The sequence below is a fragment of the Tetranychus urticae genome, chromosome 2, assembly GCF_039701765.1.
Source record: "Tetranychus urticae isolate SD_2017Ah chromosome 2, NJAU_TeUrti_SD_1.0, whole genome shotgun sequence".
Classification (NCBI taxonomy): domain Eukaryota; kingdom Metazoa; phylum Arthropoda; class Arachnida; order Trombidiformes; family Tetranychidae; genus Tetranychus; species Tetranychus urticae.
In genome coordinates, this window is record NC_142959.1 from 3930051 (window position 1) to 3951366 (window position 21316).

At 31.1% G+C, this 21316-nt stretch overlaps 1 long non-coding RNA gene across 19 annotated transcripts; it reads left to right on the forward strand.

Annotated features, from left to right (window-relative positions):
- Positions 1–610: 610 nt before the first annotated feature.
- Positions 611–14418, forward strand: LOC107363744 (uncharacterized). 19 transcript variants are annotated; one of them, XR_016198504.1, is made up of 11 exons: positions 611–1489; positions 1875–2080; positions 2171–2481; positions 2578–2920; positions 3887–4028; positions 4463–4603; positions 5284–6593; positions 6664–8097; positions 8603–8669; positions 12849–13104; positions 13999–14418. It is a non-coding gene; the product is annotated as an uncharacterized LOC107363744 (long non-coding RNA). The 19 variants fall into 19 exon arrangements; XR_016198502.1 differs by having other exon boundaries at positions 1114–1489; positions 2171–2498; positions 2578–3031; positions 13025–13104; XR_016198500.1 differs by adding an exon at positions 1584–1715 and having other exon boundaries at positions 1115–1489; positions 2171–2498; positions 4463–4796; positions 6664–8669; positions 13025–13104.
- The last annotated feature ends 6898 nt before the right edge of the window (positions 14419–21316 follow it).

The window sequence follows — 21316 nt, forward strand, 5'->3', positions numbered from 1 at the left end:
AAGTTTTACAAATTTTTTCCTCGAAAGAAACAATAAAATTGATAGTTTCAATGATTGAACTGAACTTGATTGAAATTACCAACAATTATTGTCTGATATTGTTTCATTGGTTGTAAATTGTTATTCATGTTAACTTGAACTGATACTCTTTTGTTTCTGGAAAAGTGAAACTTTATATTTTTCACTTTTGGTCAACTAAATATACACTTTGTAATGAATGTGGATGTTAAGCATGTTATTAATGGGGATAAAAGAGCTGAAAATCGGATCCAAAAGTATAATCTTTGATTTACTTTCTCTTCATCTTCTTCTTGCTAATGCATTTAAATGTGTAACAATCCAATAGAGTCATCTGTTTATCTTCTCAGAGTTTCATTATATCATCTTCTTTGGTGGGTTAAATGAGTAGAGAAGAAAAAAAAGAAAATATTGTTTCTCTGAAAGAAAGCTTTTTGTTTCCATTTATTATCCAAAATATATTGTTAACCTGAACTAAGATGATGACGATGATGATGATATTATGTACATCAATCTTCCTCTTCCTTCAATCTCTCTGTTTTTATCCATTAAAGTTCACATTGACTTGAATCAAAAGACAGTTAAAGTGAATAACCATTTTTATCACATTATTTATCATTTCATTCCCAGTTTATCACAATATTCACTCCCAGTTTTATAATAAATATTTTTTCTCCTCTTTTCTCCTCTTTCCATTCATCATTACATGCATTACACTTTTTTGTTTTTCACCTTTTTACGCCTCTTGAATCAATTTTCATCATTCAACTGAACAACAATTGCGAATCAATTCAATTGTAAACAAAATTTCATTATAAAATGTTTTTTCATTAAACTTTATTTCGACTCTTTTTCAGTTTTGAAATTACTAATCATTTCAACAGTTTACAAGCTAAGTGAAAATTGCTGGAAAATTTAGTTTCATTAATATCGATTTTTAAATTGTCCTTTTGGGTTAAAATTTTTAATTTCAATTTTAATTTCATTTTATTTTACAATTTATTTGCTAGTAACACCCTCTAGTGTTAATTTATTTAGATGTATTCAAATGAAAGCATGTGATGTTAATTCATCAAATGGCGCTCTTTTGGTCAGCCTTTTCCTTTATTCACTTTATTGTGCCTTTTACTCGGTCATTTTTGGCCTCTTTTGCCCTTTTTTGTTGCTTTTTTTGTTGACTTTTGATTTTCATTTGTGGTTTATTTTCTATTCATTTTTTTCCTCCTTGCTGCCTGGCTTGTTGTTATCTAATTTGGTGTAAGCATTGGTTAACATTGGTTTTGGTTTTTACATCACATCTTTTTTTTCAATGTAATCTTTCACTCTTTGTCCTTTGTAATACTTGTAAAGCATGGTTAGATTTACCAAACCATCAGTAATAACCTCTTCAATCAAATCTCAAGAAGTAAGAATAAGCTTACAAATTGAGGATAATCCGCTTTAATGTTTATGAGCCCAGGAAACTTTTGAGGTAAGCTTTCCTTTCCTTTCCCTTTGCCTTGTCCAACCCTGTTTAGTGGACCATTTTGTTTACGCTTTGTTTTCTTGCCTCTATCCTGCTAAAGCTTATTTTGTCATGTTTTGACGTTGCTACTGTTGCTTCTGTCTACACTGTTTAGTACATCATTTTGTAATTTACTCACCCTGGAAAGATTAACTCACCTTGTTAAAGAAAAGGGAGAAAATTAAACAATTATGTATATACAAATTGACTAGCCTAAGTATCTTCTGCTACTCCATTAATGTGTCTTTTCAATCAAACCAGCACAAAACCCTTTTCCAAAACCAGTTCATTATCACAGTGAATAATACTTCTAACTTAAAATTTTTCTCTCTCTTTCTTTTCTCTTTCCAAGTCATAAACAAAAGGAGCCAACAAACGAGGTTACAACCCTTTAAAACATGATGATCCTGGAGACAAATTAGGTTACAGCTTAAAAGTGTTTTTGTGTATTGGTTTCACCAACTACAAATTGTTTGAGTTTATTAGTTACAATATAACTGAAAGGTTTTATGCATAGACCAAGTAAAGGAACCAACAGGTTAAAATGGTCAAGTCAAGGTAGCCTTTTTTGTCTCTTTTTAACCTTTTCATTTTCCTTTCTTTCCATCATTCTAATCCACTTCTCTTCTCTTCTGTCTTCTTTTTTAGCACTTCATTTTATCTTCTGATCTTGGTATATCTCTTCTGCTTTTCTATTGGTTTCTTTCCCCTTTGGCCTCACTCTTATGGTTAACTATTCTTTACTAATCTGGCAGAGAAATGAGAAGCAAAAGAGACGTTAGTTGGGTCTAATGATGCATAAAATTTTTCAACAGTCTTCAAATTATTTGCTTGCGACTGCTGTACTTTTCAACTTCTCTCAATTTCCCAAAATGAAAACAATTTTTTCTAACATACCTACCAGAGTATTATGTATACATATATACACAATATATATACCTGTATCTGTGCATAAGTAGGTTGGTACAAACATTTAGTACGTATGAAAAAACACCATGTTACTTGCATTTAGACTAAATTTCTTATTTTTATTATGTTCCTTTTCTTGTTCACAGTAAACATTTTTTTTCATGGTAACCTTGGTCTTTACCTAAGTCTTGTACCTGTAAGAATATTATCATCTCAATGGGAGATGAGGGCCTCCCCTGGGGACACAATGGACACACACATACTGACTGATATTTTATATTGATAAGTTGATTCCATCTATTTGTGTAGTTGCTGTTGTTGTTTCTACTCTTTCTCTGACTAGCTTGCTCCACCAACTTGAACAAGCAGCAAATTTGAACATTACATTTACCATATGGAAAATATTTGGATGACAAAAGAAGAGGAAGAGCATGAAAAGTTGGAGACGATGATGATAATGAAAATGATGGAGATGAAGAAGCTTCAACAGTAAGAATGATTATAAGAAAGATTATTCCTATCAATAGATTGGAGCTGTTGACTTTATTGGGAAACAAAATTTGATTGATTATGACCTAATTAGTTTCAATTGGATTTCAGGTGTGAATTGAGACTAAACAAAAATTTAAAATATATCATCATTTATTTAGGTTTTATTTGATTACTTTGATCAACATTTATCAATTGTTAAAATTAATCGACTGAAAACCCTCAAATGGTGATATTGTTGAGTGTTAAATGTGCTAAAATAGGATTGCTTTTGATTGACTATTTTACTCTGTTATTCCCATGTTGATAGTTGAAAAAGCATTCAATTATATGGAATGAAAGTGATAATTTGTTGTTATTATATTTCAATTTGTTTCAATTTTTCATGGGAAATTCTGGAGGAGGAAAAAGTAAATCAAGAAAAGCTAAATTATTATTTAAAAATGCAATCAATCAGTTTCCATCATTTGGATTGAATTGATTTTTAAATATAATGACGATTAATTTTAAACATTTTCAATGGAAATTTTTCTCAGATTGAGAACGAAATTCACTGACAAAAATGTCAAAGAGACTTTAAATTGTCGATAATTTAGGTGAAAAAATTAGTCAATTGAAAACAAATTTTCTCACCTTTCGCCATCTGATTAACTTTTCCTTTAATCAGTCTCATTTTGTACACCAATTTCAATGAATCTTTGTTGAAATTGGTGAAATTTATCAATTCAAATGTCAATCAAATTGGAAAGAGAAGCAATTGTAAAATTGAATTTTCTCATTGTTATTCAATTTTCACCTTAATAATCATATTTTCTAATCAATTACTCAATTATCATCTTTCCATGGGAAGATTAACAGATTTTCCTTGCTCTGTCAACATGAAAATTATTGAGTTGAAAATATTGAAACTAACAAACTAAATTTACTCCATTTACATATGTAATCTTTTTGCTTTATCCTTTACAGAATACTAATTGATTACAAGGTTGGCGGATTAACTCTTTACTTTTTCTGAGCTACACTTTTTCCTGGTCTTTCAATGGATGATAATAATAGTCATAAAGCATAATAATAATCATAATGATAAAGTATTAAGTAACCCTAATTGGTAAGTAAACAAGAAAAGATGAAGTTGCGGAAAAACGCGAAAAGGATGAGAAGCCCATTAACATGAAACTTTCTATCAAACAAACTCAACATAATATCATAGTATCAACAAAGAATCTGATTACATGGTAAATCACATTTGAATACAAGTTTGCTCATTAACTTTGTTTCCATCATCATGTTTACAACATCCTTGTCATTCAAGGCAAAGGCTGAGGTAAAAAAAAGCTTCAACTCTTCTATTCCAATGAACAAACGTCGAGTCTTCTCATCCTTTTTTTGTTCTGATTATCCTCATTCTTCATTTTATTCAAACCTTCCAATTCAAACAAAGTAACATTACAATTCTTTCTCTTTCTCTCATGATCATTTTTCTCCTGCTTACACTCATTTATTTCAATTCTCGTCCTTTTTTACCTCTTTATTGAACCACAGATTAGAGACTGTTTTTGGTTAGATTACATCAAAATGAATGTTGATTGATCCATAAAAAAGCGACTAAATTGTAACTTCAGGATTGCACTGGATATCAAAGGGTGAAACATGATGACAATGCTGATGACAAGGAATTGAAATGTAAAGACAATCTTGCTTTTTGCCTGTTTACTGCAAGTCAAGTTTCTCTCCTTTAATCAAAGTAAATCTGGTTAAACGGCGAATGTTGATGAGGATTTTGATGATACTAAAGAGAGATGTAAAAAGAGAATCGAAAGATGAGGAAGATGAGGATAAAGATGGAGGGAAAACAAGAGGATGAAGACAGGTTCAAGTTGAGTATGATTAAAAAAAAGAGGAAACCAAGTTAAGCTTACTCTGATTGTTTATTCAATGGCGAGTAAAAACTGTCTCCAATTGAATTTCTTAATTCTTTATGTAAACATTACTTTGATTCTATCAGTTCTTTTCTTTTGCCAATCTTTATCCTCATCATTTTACATCTTTTCCTTCATCATCTTCCTTATTCCTTTTAACATCGTCATCTCATTGACAGTTAACCTCGCCTTTCTTATTTCCCATTCTCAAGTTTACTTCTTAATCTTTCCATCAGCTAATTCGCAAGCAAAATATCAATCGTAATATTTCATTTCATTTTTTCTTGCATTCATTGATTATTGGTTTTCAAAATCATTACACAAGAATCAAGAAGAGATAGAAAATTTTCTCAACATTTACAATTAATTGCTACTAAACTCTTGCCAATTGCTTTCTTATTTTCACTTATTAATCTTGAAATTTTTCCTTCATCTTCTCTTCAGGCTTCAAATGGATTAATTTGAAACTGTCCAAATATTATTGGTAATAAATTATCTGCAAAAAACGGAAATGATTGCCATAATGATGTTAATAATGATGGAAACATAAAGGCGAAAAATAACTCAGTTGGAAGCGCAAATTACGATTAGACGATTGTGGTTGGATATAATCACATTGCCAGAATTGCAATGAATAATTTTCTTCTCTCTTCTGACGACTTTGCTATAAAAAAGAGTGCAAAGAAGAGTAAAGTTAATGTTAAGCTTAACTCATAAAGTTAATTTCTTGATTTATGAAGCTTTTGTCTTTTGCAACTTTACTCTTCATCATTCTTGTTTTGATGTTGCCATAAAAAGCAAGATAAATCTCATGAGATGGCAAGACAACATGACAATGATGATTTCCAACAATAACACCATACAACATCATCATGTTATTCAACTTCATCTTCATCCATTCATCTTTCACTCTTAATCTCGTCACCTTATTTTACTCTTTCTACTCTTTCTAGTCGCCCATTTCAATTTCACAGATTCACAAATTTCATTTTATTGCGATAAAATGATTTCTTCTTTTAACATGAGTTTGCTTTCATTTTGTTTTACAACATTGCTCGTTAGATAACATCTCAATCTAACCAACTAACCAAAGTACACAATTTTTGTAGCTTATAAAGTGCTAGTCGTAAAATTAGGTGTCAAGTGTAATTGTAATTTTGTGAAAATGATTATTGAGTTGAATAGAGAAAGAAAAACTCAGAGGAAAATAATATTGAGAAATGAGTAAAAAAGAGTCAATTGAAGATGAAAGGTAAAAGAGTTGAAAGATTTCTCCTCTTTTTTCCTTGATGTTTACATGTTAAAACGCAATCAAGTCAGTCTGTTTTGTAATAAAAAAAACAAGTTTATTAACAATAAACTTGAGTGATAATAATGCGAATGAGAGAAACATTTTGATCTTCTCGAGAATCACTTCAACTCAGTAAAGTAGCTTTAACATTATCATCTTTTTACACCTTTAACCTTCACTGATCATTTTGCTCAGCCTCATCATCTCCAGTAAAAGCAACAGCAACAACAATAACAATGATAATAATAGGATGATTGGAAGCTGCAAAAGGAGACTCTTGACAACTAATTATTGATTAGTTTGGATTCATGATTTTTCAAGAATTGCAGTTTGGCAGCTTCAAGTGTGTCACAAAACCAAAATAAGCATCTTCATCATCATAATCATCTTGTCATTTGCACTTCTTTCATGTAAATTCCAAAAGAAGAAGAAAGAAGAAAAAAGAGGAGAGAGAAAAATCAAGGTAATAATAATATAATGATTATCGCTTATTATTCAATTCCAACACTTCTTATTTCTCTCTTTTCATCAAGCGGACAGATAAAGTTGTTACCAGTTAGATGTAAATTGATTCACGATGAAGGAAACATTTTCATGTATAGGATAATGGACATGATTTGGACATTACAATCAATAACTTGGACACTTGGATAAAGAAGCAAAGATTGTAATGGATGAACACACTGCTATAGAAAGACTCACAAAAGGTGTTGAATATTTTTGATCCATCGTCAGGGTATCCAGCAATTTTAATGCCATAAAAAGCAACAAGAAAAATAATAATTGAATCTTCATTTATTAACCTGACAACTCACACGCTGTGCGATGGTAAACAGCATTCAAGTGCAAAATATGTTTACCTTAAACAAGCGATGCCATTTATTTTGCTATTAACATTGAATCTCATTTTCATCATCATCTTTATTCTGTCGTCATCTTCATCATCTCCGTTATCACCATTTATCTTGCATTTTGGACATTTTGTGTGCTTTTTGGCCGTTTATCGTTTTACTTTGGCTGACAAACTTTTCAACTTGTACCTGCTTCATGTTTCACCTCATCTTGTAACTAAACCATGCACACACTCAACATTCATAAAGGTCAACAATTTTGAGCAAAGGCAAAAGAAAAGGCTTGACGAGTGTCCATAAACTGCCAAAAAAAGAGAAGGAAAAAAATGGAAGAGACAAATTTGTGAAAAGGACAGAGACGCGAAAAAGTGATAAACTCACACCGTGACAACGACAGTTGAATACACAAATACAATATACTCATTTATGCCCATATTTTGGCTTACAAATTGATTGTTGGGGGGTCATTTGTTGTCATTTCACACATAAATGTTGTGTTGGGTGGTGAACAAGTAAACTTGTCAAATTACGAGGTTATTACAAGTGAAAAAATATAATAATCATGATAATCATAATAACAATGTGAATGGCGAGAAGGACAAAAAGGAAAAACTGTTGTCAATTGTTATTCATAATCGGTGCCCACTGAGTTTCCACAAGATTTTGCGCTTTCTCTTTCGTCTTCTTTTATTGGTACATCAAAAGTCGAGATGACATTTTTTTAAACACAACACACACACATTTACAGCTATACAAGCACACACACACACACACAGTCACACATATTGATACAAATCACCATTTGTCAAATTGAATCATTGAATAAGGAGCCATCATCATAATCATCATAATCAACATAATCATTCCATCGACTCGAACCTCTCTCATTTTGTCGTTGTAATTTGAGGCAGGCGAAGAAGAAAAAACTGGCAACAAGAGAAAGAAGAAGAAGAAGAAGGCGAAATTGAATGAAACTGAACAAGAAAGGAAAGGATAAGAAAGGCAAAGAAAAGAGATTTGTGATTTCATGAAAAAGATAATAAAAGCGTGAAAATCAATGCACAAATCCATTTTAAATAAAGGATAAATTTGGGAGTGAAATTTACTTGACAAAAGGTACAAATTATTATTGAATTACAATCACAGGGATGTCACAATATACAAGATAATTGTATATTATGTGTAAACATAAACGTATCCCAGTCATCATCCTCATCATCATCATCATCGACATTATCATTTGTAACGATCGCAAAATCAGGTAAAGAAGGAGAAAAGGAAAAAGCAAACTGAACCAAGCTGGGAGTAAAGATGATATTCATTTTTGGCAAGATTATATTGTCAGAAATGTTATCATCATTATCATCATTATCATGAGCATTACCATTATCATCATTGCATTATTGTAACAAGGAGGAAGCAAAGGAAAAAGATGACGCTTGACATCTGATTATTGGTTGATGTTAGGAGAGTTTCATTCATCCCTATTGGTTAACTTGACTCTACCTCGTATCGATTTGTTGATTGCCCAACCTCGAAACTCGAAAAATAAGTCTTCTACTCATGAGCATTCGATTGTAAAGACAAGTTCTAACATTTTTCTTTTCTTCTCTTCCTCTAGAAATGGCAAGAAAAGAAAGGCAAAAAAAACTGATTTATTCCAGCCAATTGATTCCACATTGAGTTTGGTGAGTTTTACCTCGAAATTTACTCATTCTTGATTCCCTTTCCTCTTATCATCATCATCATCATCTTTTCCTCTTTACTCATCATCCATATTCAATCAATAAGCTAAACAGAAAACAGAACATTTTTTCTTATTATCATTTTGAGAAGAAAACAATTTCTCAATTCAATATTGTTTTCATCTTATTCATCAAATTTTCCTTCTCATGACCTTTTTCATTTTTTGTTTCATTGTGTTATTAACTATAAATAGTCTACTAATCTTGAATGCCATGAAAATGTTGAAACTTGTTTATAATCCTCAACAATCATCATTATTATCTTAACTCTTTAACTCTTAACATTTTTTATACCTTCCTTTTGCCTGTTTCCATGTTCATCATTTTCCGTTTTGTTTTGTTTCCTTTGTTCATTTTTATATTTATTTATAACTCAATATCTGCTGAGGATAAATATTTTGTGGAATTGAATTTCTGTTGAACAGAAGAAGAAGAAGAAGAAAAAAGAGAATAGAATGAATAAAGTGAATCAATTTCTCTATTCACATTGAAAGCCAAAACTCTTCTCTCATCCTTCCTCTTCCTTCTTTTTCCGTTCACCATCTTTCAAGGCAAATTACATGTTACATTCTCATCATCATCATCATGTTGTTGTTTTTTTACTCTTGATAATAACTCGGATAGGATTGGTTATAATACCTAGATATATACATGCTATAGGTTGGACTGAAATGTTAAACCCAATGAATTGAGCCCTATATCACTTGTCTCATCTTTTCTCATCTTCTCTCATCCACATTATCTTCTTTATGGTTCATAGTCGAGTATCTTCTTCCTCCAGCTTACGAGTAAAAATATTGATTTTAAGAGACAAACTCTTGGATGAAGAAGATGAAACTGTACAAAAAACTGATCCAACAAAGTCAAATCTTGTAAAGCTTTTGGGAATCCTCGAGAGATTAGAGCAACATCTTAACGCAATCCCGACAGTTTTTTACCATTTCACCCTCTTTCCATTCAATTTATCACTAGTCTTCTAGCATCCTCATCTTCATATGAATCATTTTTTTCTGTCTACTCATCTTTCCTCTCTTTGCTTTCCTTTTTTTTTATTGACTTCAGTTAAGCTCTTGAACCGTGATTTACCAGCAAATTTGTTGAATGATTTTGTCAAAATAAGTTGAACAAATTTCACACAAACATCATTATCATCATCGCCATCATCAGCATCATTATCACTGTCATTGTCATTTTTCATCTTTTCAGGTAACAACAAATGTAAATCTGTTTTCATTAAATGTAAAGAGAGAGAGTAAAAAAGGTAAAAAAAGCTCAACATCATTATCATTCCGTTCAAAGTCTTTAGCTGAAAAGACTGATAAGCTTACTAAATTAGTCTGTATTTACTGAGAGCAAAGGGCGTTGTAGGAAGTAAGATGATTACATGATGATCAGGGAGAAGAAGAAGAATGAAAAGCATAACTTCCATTTGCCATGTTTTACTGTCAATATTAATGGTGATGATTTAATTTACTGGTTAACATCCATTTACCAAGTTACCATTTTACTTCATCATTATCTTGTTCACCTTTTTTTTCCCTGCCTTTTGTGTAACACAAGCCTTGAAACCTAATTAGATTGACTCATTTCCATCATCTTCATCTTCATCTTTCACCATTTGTCCATTTTCAAAGGAAAAGCCTAAAAATTGTATTCTCATTTTCAGTTGAAAAGATTCTCGATATTGCTTGAAATTTTCACCTTTGATTGCCATTCTGTTGGTCATTGATAAACGGATAAACTTAATTTTGATTGAAAAGGATGAATGTATTTAAGTTTCAACCTTTCATCTTAATTACTAAATCAAATATTAGATCAACTCTATTTTGATTGATAAACATTTTCTTTATAATCTTGATGAATTAATGATATTTATTGTTAAATTGCAAGTCTTAATAGTCATAGTGATTGATAATGATGTTGATCTAATGGGAATGTTTCAGGATAATTATTTTGAGAGATTTGATTTTAAAGAGTTAATCATTTGTTGACGGCCAGTGTAAATCTGTATTACAAGTAAATCTAATTAAACCGGTAAAAAGCATTTAAATCAACAGCAACATTTTTCATTATAAAAATATTATCTTTTTTTGGGGATTCAATTCATTCATCATTATTACATGGCAAATGCACTTTGATATTTATTTATTTTGCTCATTTCTCTTGAGGTGAATAAAAATAATCAACATCAACAGTTAATCAAAAGTAAATATTTCAATTCACGCAAACAGTGTTAACTGGTGATTGATATTTTATTGCATTCAATATGAAGGTAAAAACTGAAAATAATAAATACTCGGATGAAAATGAGAATAGTAGAAAAAAAAGATTGAAATGGAAAAGAAAAAGAATGAGAAGAGAAAAAAATAAACAAAATAAAACATGTTATTCTCATTTAATGATAACAAGGAAAAAATCACTCAACAATCATCAACACGCAAAGTGAATGAATCAAATCACTTGAAACAATTGAGCCTCAATACAGGATAACCTTGCTAATGAACATTGTAACTTGGGTTGTTGAATACCAGAAAAGTGTTTAAATTAGTGTAAGTTTGTGCACCAAGATTGAATGATTAAGATCAGAAATTGATGTTGCGATCTGAAACACCCTTTAACAGGTCAACTGGTTGAGTTGAAATCATTGGGTTATTTTGCATTAATGTCACAAAAGGTTCCTTCAGTGTTCATTCAAACCAAGAGATTAGTCAAAATCATTAAATCATTAGAGTTGTGACAACATTAAGCTCTTTAGATCAGGCAAAGTCGACTTTAAATTCATCGTTTTTTTGTTGCGACAAAAGTTGATTCAGCAACTGTTAACAAATGAATCATGAAATGATATTCATTTTGAAAATCATTTTTTAATTGATCTTGAGCCAGCTTCTTACAAAGCCAAGCTCAACCTGTCAAGTCATTTGCTCAATCACATTGACAGAAGAAACCAAGAAATCATATTTCTGGCTCAATCAGACTCTCAAAAGGTTATCCAAAACTTCTCGTTATTGTTTCATTGATTTCATCTAATTGTGTGTTAATTTTCAAGTTTTGATCAACGAATTTGTTGAAACTCTCGAAATTGAAAAACACTTAAAATAGACAATTAAAGATGTTTTTGGTCAAAAATGTAATATTGGGTTTAAAGTTGAATGCATTGTTTTGAAGTTCATTTATCATCCATTTAAACCCAAATTTACAAAATCAAGGTGACAACTTTTTCCTCTGTCTTGTCTTGCAATTGACCTCAATCATTATCGATTCATTTTCTGATTGCTTCACACAAATCAATAGCAATCAATGGAACTGAAAATGTCATTTTTCTCTGGGTAAAATTGGAGAAGTTGTTGAAAAGGAAAATTGAATCAATAGCAAAGGAAAAACATATTTTGTACTTGTTTTCATTGCAATTTTCTTGTTGAACTGAATTTACTTTTTTTTGGCCAACCCTGAACCTTACATGATTGATGTTGCGATGTTGATCATTTCTCTTTTACGGTTTAATGGTATAAAAATATTATCATCCATTTGGATATACTTTTATGAAAATTTTGCTATTTACAGATTTGGGTTCATCTTATCAATCATCAATTGAAACATTGATTCATTTTCACCATTAACGCAAACACACTCAACTGTTGATCAATAAACCATATGCGACTGTTACCTATTGATGATGATGGTCTTTGTGTTGTTCATGTCATTCATTGTTAATAGATTCTTCACATTCTTACCTGTTAAAGATTGTTAAGAGAAAGTTGAATTGAAATAATATTATGAATGTTGATGATTGCAACTTGTTTATCAACACACAAAAAACCGTCAACAGATTAGATGAAAGAGAAGAAAACAAACAAAATGATGAAAAATGAATGAATGATGGAAATTATGTTCAAGATGAAAACCTCCCTTTTCTCCTCCCAATCATCATTATCATCTTCATTTCACCCACAAAAGGAGGAGAGAGAGAAGAGAGTAAACATGGGAGGAAAGAAGATGAACGATGAAGAAATAAGTTATTTCATTATCATTCGAACATTTTCATTTCTCTCTTTTCATATCTTGTTTGATGATAATTACTGAACATTTTCTTGATGATTAATCTTTTTGCTTTTACACACACAGATTGCTGGCTATCTGAGCGTCCTACAAGTTCTGATAATGATGATGATGATGAAGAGTAGAAACATTTTAAGATTGATGAGCTGTTGAAATTGACATTAACCAAGAATATGGTTAAACTATGGAAACACGGAAAAGGTCAATAAATAGTTTCTTTTTCATTTTTTTTCTTCTTTCAGATATTCTATTCTCTAGACTCAGTCTGTATATTTTTCATCGTCTATGGTCAATGAGAAGAGACACTTTATTTGGACACCATGTAAGTTGCAATATTACTTTTTGCCGTTTACTTCATCTTTTCTTGTCTTCATTTTCCTCAACTTTTCTCATATTTAACCTTTGTTTAGTTATCATTTTATATTATTATTGATAGCGATGAAATTTTCTGCCTGTTTGTATTACCTTAAGGCAAAGGTAAATGAAGAGAAACAAAAGTCGAGTTTTGTAGATGAAAAAAAAGTTTTTTCCTTTATTCAAGATATAGGTTTCAATATTGTAAATTGCCTTGCATGGCCTTTATGGAGTGGGGTAAAGGCGAATCCAACAAGAACAAAAATAGAAAGTTGATCGAGTTTGACTCAAAATGCATGAGAAGTAATGAAGGAATTGCAAAAATCGCACCTTTCCATTGCTTCTTAAAGCTTTCATATTCATTATCAAATGGTAGCGAAATTCAGTTAACAAAATCTCGTTCATCGTTATCGAAAAAAGACGATCGAAGTTCAAACTTTGATCTCGATTTTCTCGAAAACTGTCAGAGAAATTTTTCAATAGCATTGATAGATTTAGCTTTGTGTATCTAAAAACTCACAAAGTTCCAACTCTTGTCTCAAAAGTCGAAGTTTCTGCCCATAGTCCTTGGACAAAGCGAAAAGCAAAGCATTTTCTTCTCGCATTTGAAAATTATTGACTCGAAAAGTTCGTCAATATCAATCGAAAGTACATTTCTCATTCCGTCCAAGCTCATTGAATAATGTCAAATAGATTTGTCAAAAAAGTTGAACCGATTCACAAGTTTCTTTACACTTGAAACTGCCTTAGCAAAAGACGAAAAAAATATTGAAAAAATTGAAACTCGAATTGTTGCAATATTGAGCAATTTGCTCTGAAAAGACGATGAATAATAAAATGACACTTTTCTTTCCTTGAACAGTTCATACAATCATCATATTCCCCACATGAACTTGAACAACATGAATCAATGAACCCACTCATCTACCCATTGACTTTTTTGCCCAAAGTGAAACAAACAAACAACCCAAAAAAAAGCAAAATGAAAACGAAAGGTCGGAAAGGCTAAAAAAGCAAATTGGAAAATGAATTTGTACATTGAATCGAATTGGAATAAAATGGAACCGGAAATTGTTTAATACCTTGCGGCTGTTAATATCCAAAGGCACAAATGTTATCCCTTGATGAAACACACAAAATAACTCTAATATTATTATCATGTTATTAACTTGTTTATTTACATTTGTTACAGCGTCTATAAGTGATGATAATATTAATAAAAAAGTGGCACGCGATAAGCTCAATTGTAAATTAAATGAAAAACGTATTTACTCAATATTGATACAACTTTCGCCTTTTTTTCTGTTTCTTTTTTTCTCTCTTTTCTATTCTATTCTTTTCTGTTATTGTTCATTTCATGATCAACAATATTGAATCTTGCTTGGTCTTTCACTTGGTCATCACTTTTGTTTGCTTTATGTCAAGTGCTTGGCTTATTTTGTCTTTACCCTCATCCATGTTTAACCATTTATTGTGATTCATTCAATTTCATTTACCTTACAGCTCATTAAACGATATAAACATTGAAACCTTTTTACATTTTCTCATCCAATTTGGTGTTTAATATTTTTCCATCTTTATCATCACGTTCATCACCTAAGGCCATGATGCATTGTTGCACATCATTTGGTTAACCAACAGTAATATTCAAGTGATGATAAACACACAAATGGCAGTTTAATAACTGATGCCATTTAACCGTTTAACAACCCAAAGACTATCACTTTGCTGCATCAATTTATCATCCTTCATCCAATAAGTTTCACTGAAAGGCTTCATTAGATTAACATTTTGTTTCCAGTTTTTCCACAGATTTTCATTGCTTCCAGATTAAACCCATTTCAACATGGAAAATCATTTCAACTGATTGCCTGTTAATGAGTATTTACTTGTATTTACACAGACTAAAGTAGTCTTCAACCCTTTCCTTAATCGTTTAGATTCTCAGTCAATTCAATCATTCCTCTCAATTCAATTTACTGTCAAAGATATAAATACACAAATGAACAAATTGACACTCAAGGTTTGATCAACCCTTTGACAAGCTCAAGTAAACTACTTAACCCAAAGTGAGTTAGACTTGTTTTCAGTTAATCTCTCATTACCATGAATGAATGGAAACTAATTTTCATCTTTTCCATTTCCAACAATTGCTAATGACTTATCATGAAATTCAACTAAACTTAAAAATCCAAGCAACTAGAGGCAAGTGCCAAGAGCTTCCAAGTGAAATGGTTCAATGAATTATGAACAATTATTCGGTAGAAACTGTTCAATCTAATCAACAAGTTGATTGGAAATTAAATTTTCTCGCTCATTCTTGTTTGGCAAAAGGCCTTTTCTCCTAAAATAATGAAAAGAGTGCAAAAAATGGAAAAAATTTGTTCATTTTTCATTCTCTTCTGCTTACCTGTTCAATCAATGAAACATTAAAACGATACTCTTGACTGACTCCCAACAACATGATAATAGACAAATAAAAAACATATCACATTAACAGAGTTGATGATAAAATGATGATTCAATGTAATCCATTTCTGACCTCAATTCTGAACTCATCTGACCATCAGTCTAATTCAACCATTTTCATTGTAAAGATGAGTTTTCTCGTGTTTACCATTTTCAAAGAGTAAATCAAATAATTGTTTTCATTGATTGATTTACTTTCAACCTTTTCCTCAATTACAATTGAAATTACATGATTGTTACCTTATCATTGTGATGAAAATGGATAAAAAGAATTGAATCAAAATTGAAATTATTTCCGGTCAATTCATTATTAAAGGTGCAAAGGTTTGGATATTAAAACCTTCTCAAGCTGATCATCAGAGTATCAAAAGTGAACAAAAAAGTAATTCTTAAAATTGAAAGTTGATTGAAGCAGAAAATCAACTGAAAGATGAAAATGCAAATTGAACAATTAAATTGGCTGCTCTTGATTAATGAATTAAACTGAATCACATGGGAATGAAAAGTAATTTCCAAGTGATGCCATTAGACAGAGAGCATTGCATGACAATTGAAAATTATCACAATTGTTGCACATTTGGTGAACCTTGTTAAATGACAATTAAAATGTGAATAAAAGGTTGAGTTAAACGCCATGTTTACATTGTTAATTGTGCTCAACAATGAACAATCAGTGAACATAATCATTATCCTGTTAATCAAGGTTAATCAAGTTAAGAAGAAGAAAAAAAACTTCACATTTTTTCCAATTCCATTTGTGACTGTTCTTTGCGTGATTTCAACTAATGATGTTGTCGTCTTGATGAGAGTTATTAGCCATTTGGTGAGGATAAACGAATATGAATTTCCGTTGAGCGACAGAATAGAAGAGGAGAAAAAGGAAAAGTTATCATTTCTGAATAACATCTATTATTACCTTTTTCCTCTTCTTTTGTCATCTTCATCATCATAACCATCTTGATTACTCTCATCGAATCACCACCTTGACCAGAATGTCAAACATGAATAATTGCTTTTTTCATGAACTTTTCTTTGCTTCTCCATTCTTGATTACTTTTGCCTATAAAAATTGGTCTTTCCTTTGATCACAATTTGTCTCTCTCATCATGTTCAACATGAAATGAAAAGGAAGAATAGAAATTTATCTTTTTCCTCTTTTCCATCTTTTCCTTTATCTTCATCATTATCACCAACCAGGTTGTTGATAGGTTATAAATAGTGTTGGCCTTTCATTTCCGATTTACTTGTCAAAACTAATTGAGCCAAGAAGAGGAACATGAATGAAAATGATCAATAAGGATGAAGATGATGATGAGAAAGTGAATTACCTTTTTCGAGGCAAACTTATTCCATTCAATGATCAACTTGATAATCTGTTTCTCGTCATCTGTGTCATCTTTTAACTTGTTACTGAATCGAGATTTTCTATGTAAAAGCATTCCAATTATCAGAGCATTTTCATCATTAAAATATTTTCCAAAAACTAAACTTTTTTTTTATTCCAATAAATTGAAAGATTTTTTTGATTCTTGCTTTAAAGCTTGCTTTTATCTGTGATTGTCTGAAAGTTGATGTTAATTGAATGATGATCAGTTGTAAGATGGTGAATGAAAGGTAATTAATTAATGGTTTCAAATTGATTGTTGCCTGTTGCTTGGTAAATCTGTTTAAACTGATTGTTTTGTGAGTTTTTAATCTGATTGATTGGAAAGTTAATATTTTAGCAATTCAATTGATGTCTTAATCAATGTTAAACAGGCAAGGTGAAAGGTGAATCGTAATAATGATAAAAAAAATCAAAGTGAAAAGATGAATCCATTTTGATGGGTTTGTTGTTGCTGTTGTTTATTGCATCGTGAGATTGACTTTTATTGTTAAATGTTGAAGAAGAGGCAAAGTTTAGATTAAATGGTTTGGGCAAATGATGATGATTATGATGATGATGTGATCTTAAGATGGTCTTGTTGATCATATTTAGACACAATAAGGTGTAAATCTATTGTCAAATGTGGCATTGATGAAGAAAGAAGAAGAAGAAGAGAAAAAAAAATCAATACAATTGATGGTTTATTAAACAGGTTGTTGTTTGGGTAAATCATTGGTAAGCTATTTAATATCAAGAGGTAAATTTGATGATCATAATGATGGCAGAGTGAAAACAGTTTGAATCTTGTTCTTCTTCTTCTTCATACTGTTTACAATTCAATGTGATTAAGTTTGAAAATAATGTTGATCAAGACCAGAATTTGCACTTAAAAGGTTAACCTGGAATAAAAGAAGGTGAACAAGAAAAGAAATTTCAAGTTGATTACTTGTAACGCATCATTTTTCATTTTTGCTTAATGTGATCAACTAATGAACTGATTGCAACCCAATCTGGTGCTTCACCTTGATTCAGATTATTGACAGTTTTATGTGAATCTCAACTCTTTTTATCCCTTTTTATGTTCAATTTGATGACTGTCTTCATGTTGGGCAGATTGAAGTTCAATTGTTCAATGTTTTTTGCACCAATTTCTGGAAACGAGATTTAAATATTTTCTTTTTCTTCTGCTTTTCTTGAATCAATTGAAACTGTCAAGCGACAATTATTTAACCACTTTTCCTCTGATTCCAATGGTAAAGCCATTGGCAATTATCATTTTGACAAAGAATTTGCAAGACAAAAATGAACTAAAAAATGGAACCAAAGAGATAAAAATTTGAAAAGATATTATTTTCTTGTGTTGAGATGGATAACACAGTTAGAGTATAACTTTGCACAGATAAAGGATTTAAGACTATTAGTCTCAATTACCTTGGATCAAGGTTGAGAGACAAATGGTCACAAAAGGCTAGTTTTAAGGTAATTTCTGCTTTTGTCCTTTTGGCCAGGTTTACCTGTTGGACAATCAAATTGGCAGCAAAAAATTTAACAAACAACAAAAAAACAAACGAGACAAAACTGTTTCTTAAACTTACAAATTGTCCAAATATTTTGTCATCATTTTTGGTCAAGTTAAAGCAAAAAGACGCGCCTAATCTTGTTGCTTTGAAAAAGTCAAATTCATCTTTTTAAGCAAATTATGGTTAAACTTTTCTCGACTAAACTTGAAAACCTTATTGGCTCTCATAACAGAGGAATGCCCGTTCATCACAATCAAAGCAACTCTAATCAGCGCCATTATAATCAATCAAGTTCTTTATGTAACTCGATTTTCAGCAGAAAAGAAAAAAGAAAATATTTCTTTAAATTATCCATAAAAAGTGAAATAAAACTTCCAAATCAGATGTAATCGAAAAGACTCTGAACTAATGAAACTGATCAGAAACTTGGGCAATTTTCACTTCAGTAAAACTTCCGTTGCAATAACGATCGATATTCAATGTTGACACTGAGTAGCAATAAGCTCGACGATTATCTAAACTCAGATCCAAACGACAAAAGAAAATGAAAATTTCTCAAAATTAAATCTCAAATCATTGAACTGGTAAGTGCTGATTCGAAGCTGTTTGAATTGATATGAATCTTTTGTAAAAATAATGCAAAATCCAATGACGAATCGACACTTTGGCGAATCAACGTTTCCAACATTTATTTACAAAACATTTGTTGAGCATTCGTTTTAATCACAGGAATGAAACTCTGATTTTCACCCAATCTTTTGATCCCACTCATGCTACCTTGAACCTTCTAACTTTACTGATTGCAAAAACACCTTTTATTGTCAAGTTCATTGTAATGTTTCACTTTGAATAACTTTCTTGTTATTACCTTGAAACATGGCATAAATGTAAATAGCCAACCTCATTATCACCATTTATGCATAGTTTGCTGTTAAAGAGCAAAGAAAAGAGGCAAAAAAACAAAACTCAAATTTTGCTGGTTCCTTCAATTTGTCATCTTTTTTCTTCATCTCTTCAGTTTTTCCAGTCAAAATTTTGTTTACTTTTTAACCTCTCAAAGCAAAACCACATCACTCAATGTTGCTACTCTTGCTGTTATTGTTATCATTGATTTTGTTTGTTGATTTTTTTCCTCTTCAATCTCCTTTCAAGTTTATCATCATCAACTTTACACTTTACCCTGTCCAGCAATGGGAGTGAGCAAAATCCTGGCTAACAATCCTTTTCCAAGGCAACATTATTATGACAGTAAACGTGTCAAATCATCATCTTGATCGCCATTTTCACCATTTATCTTTTTCTTCTTTTGCTTCTGTTCGCCTTCCACTTAAATCACATCTTTTCTGTACTTTACCAGATCAACCACGATAATGATAAACAAACTGGTTCAACTATTCAGTTTTATCATTCAATTTTTACCATTATCATGATGCTCTTTTTTTCACCTTCTTTTCTCTGTAAATAAATGACAAATAAATAATGATGTTGTTCATCAACTAAAGGTGAATCCAATTTACAGGCAAAAGTTGCAAATTGTCTCATTTTCGTTGCCATTTCCATTCTACTTTTGTCTCAACCTAAACTTGTGTCTTATTTAATAAACTAGTAATTACATTTATCTTCAATCTTTACAAAGGTTTACCTTATTGAGCATTAATCTCTGTTGAACACTTTGAACACAGGATTCATTGTTAGCATCAAATTAAAGCTTAAAATGACACATTTAAAATCACTTACGATTGAGCTTAAAATTGTTTTAAATCCACAAGAAACAACATTCAAAAGCTTTATGAGTTCACCCAAAACCTAATCAACTGAGAAATGCTTGAATATGCAATAGATTTAGACAAATGGCATCGATTTTAAACAACGCTCAACAAATGGATGCTTCCAGAAAATGATCTTAAGACCGAAATAGAGGTCAATGAACAAATAGCTGTGAATAACTTCAAATCTAAAATATGATGCTTCGAAAAGATCACCTGAGCTAGGGAAACTTAAATTAACAGCACTTATTATTGTATTATATAACATTTGATTATGAACACAAACGATGAGAAAATGTTGAATGATAAAAACGCCCTAAAAAGCAAATTACTTTCCCAAAAGTGAGAAATTTACTCGATTCAACTAATTTTCATTCAACTTTGTCCACAATCAGTTAATTGATTTTCTAGTGATCCAAACAAGATCACTTTCGTTCCCTGAATATATTAGGTCATCCGGTATAGTTTTCCCCTTGGTATGAAGGAATGACTTTTTGGTGGATTTTAAACGCCTAATGACCTTATCAGGCCTTAAAACAAATCTACCTAGAGAGAAAACGCGTTCGAACTTGATCATCTCAGTGTGCAGGCTCATTATTCAAAAATCACATTTTTTGCGACTTTCGACCATAAATTGTTCAATATTTCGCTACACATGGATTTTTTTTGAGGTTTGAAAGAATTAGTCAGTAGCCAGAGAATACATCTCGAATATAATGAGCAAAAAAGATTGCAAAATAACCTCAAACAATTGTTGTTCTGACATTGATTGTGATCTTGGATCAGCCCACAACGTGAGTACAGGCGAGCTGAGGGACACTGTCAATATGTTGTCACTTTTCTAATTTGATATAGAATTCCACCATGGAATGTGTGGTATCAAAAGATTTCTTAGACCTTCAAAAAACGTTCTGAGCGAAAATCTGATCGCTATCTCTTAACCCAATCCTTAAAATTCGAATGAGAAGCCACTTACCCCATTTTCAAGCTGTACTGCGTTCTGAGCGCTATTGATGCCGTTTTATGAGCCCTAAGAGAACAATCTTAGCATCATGCAAT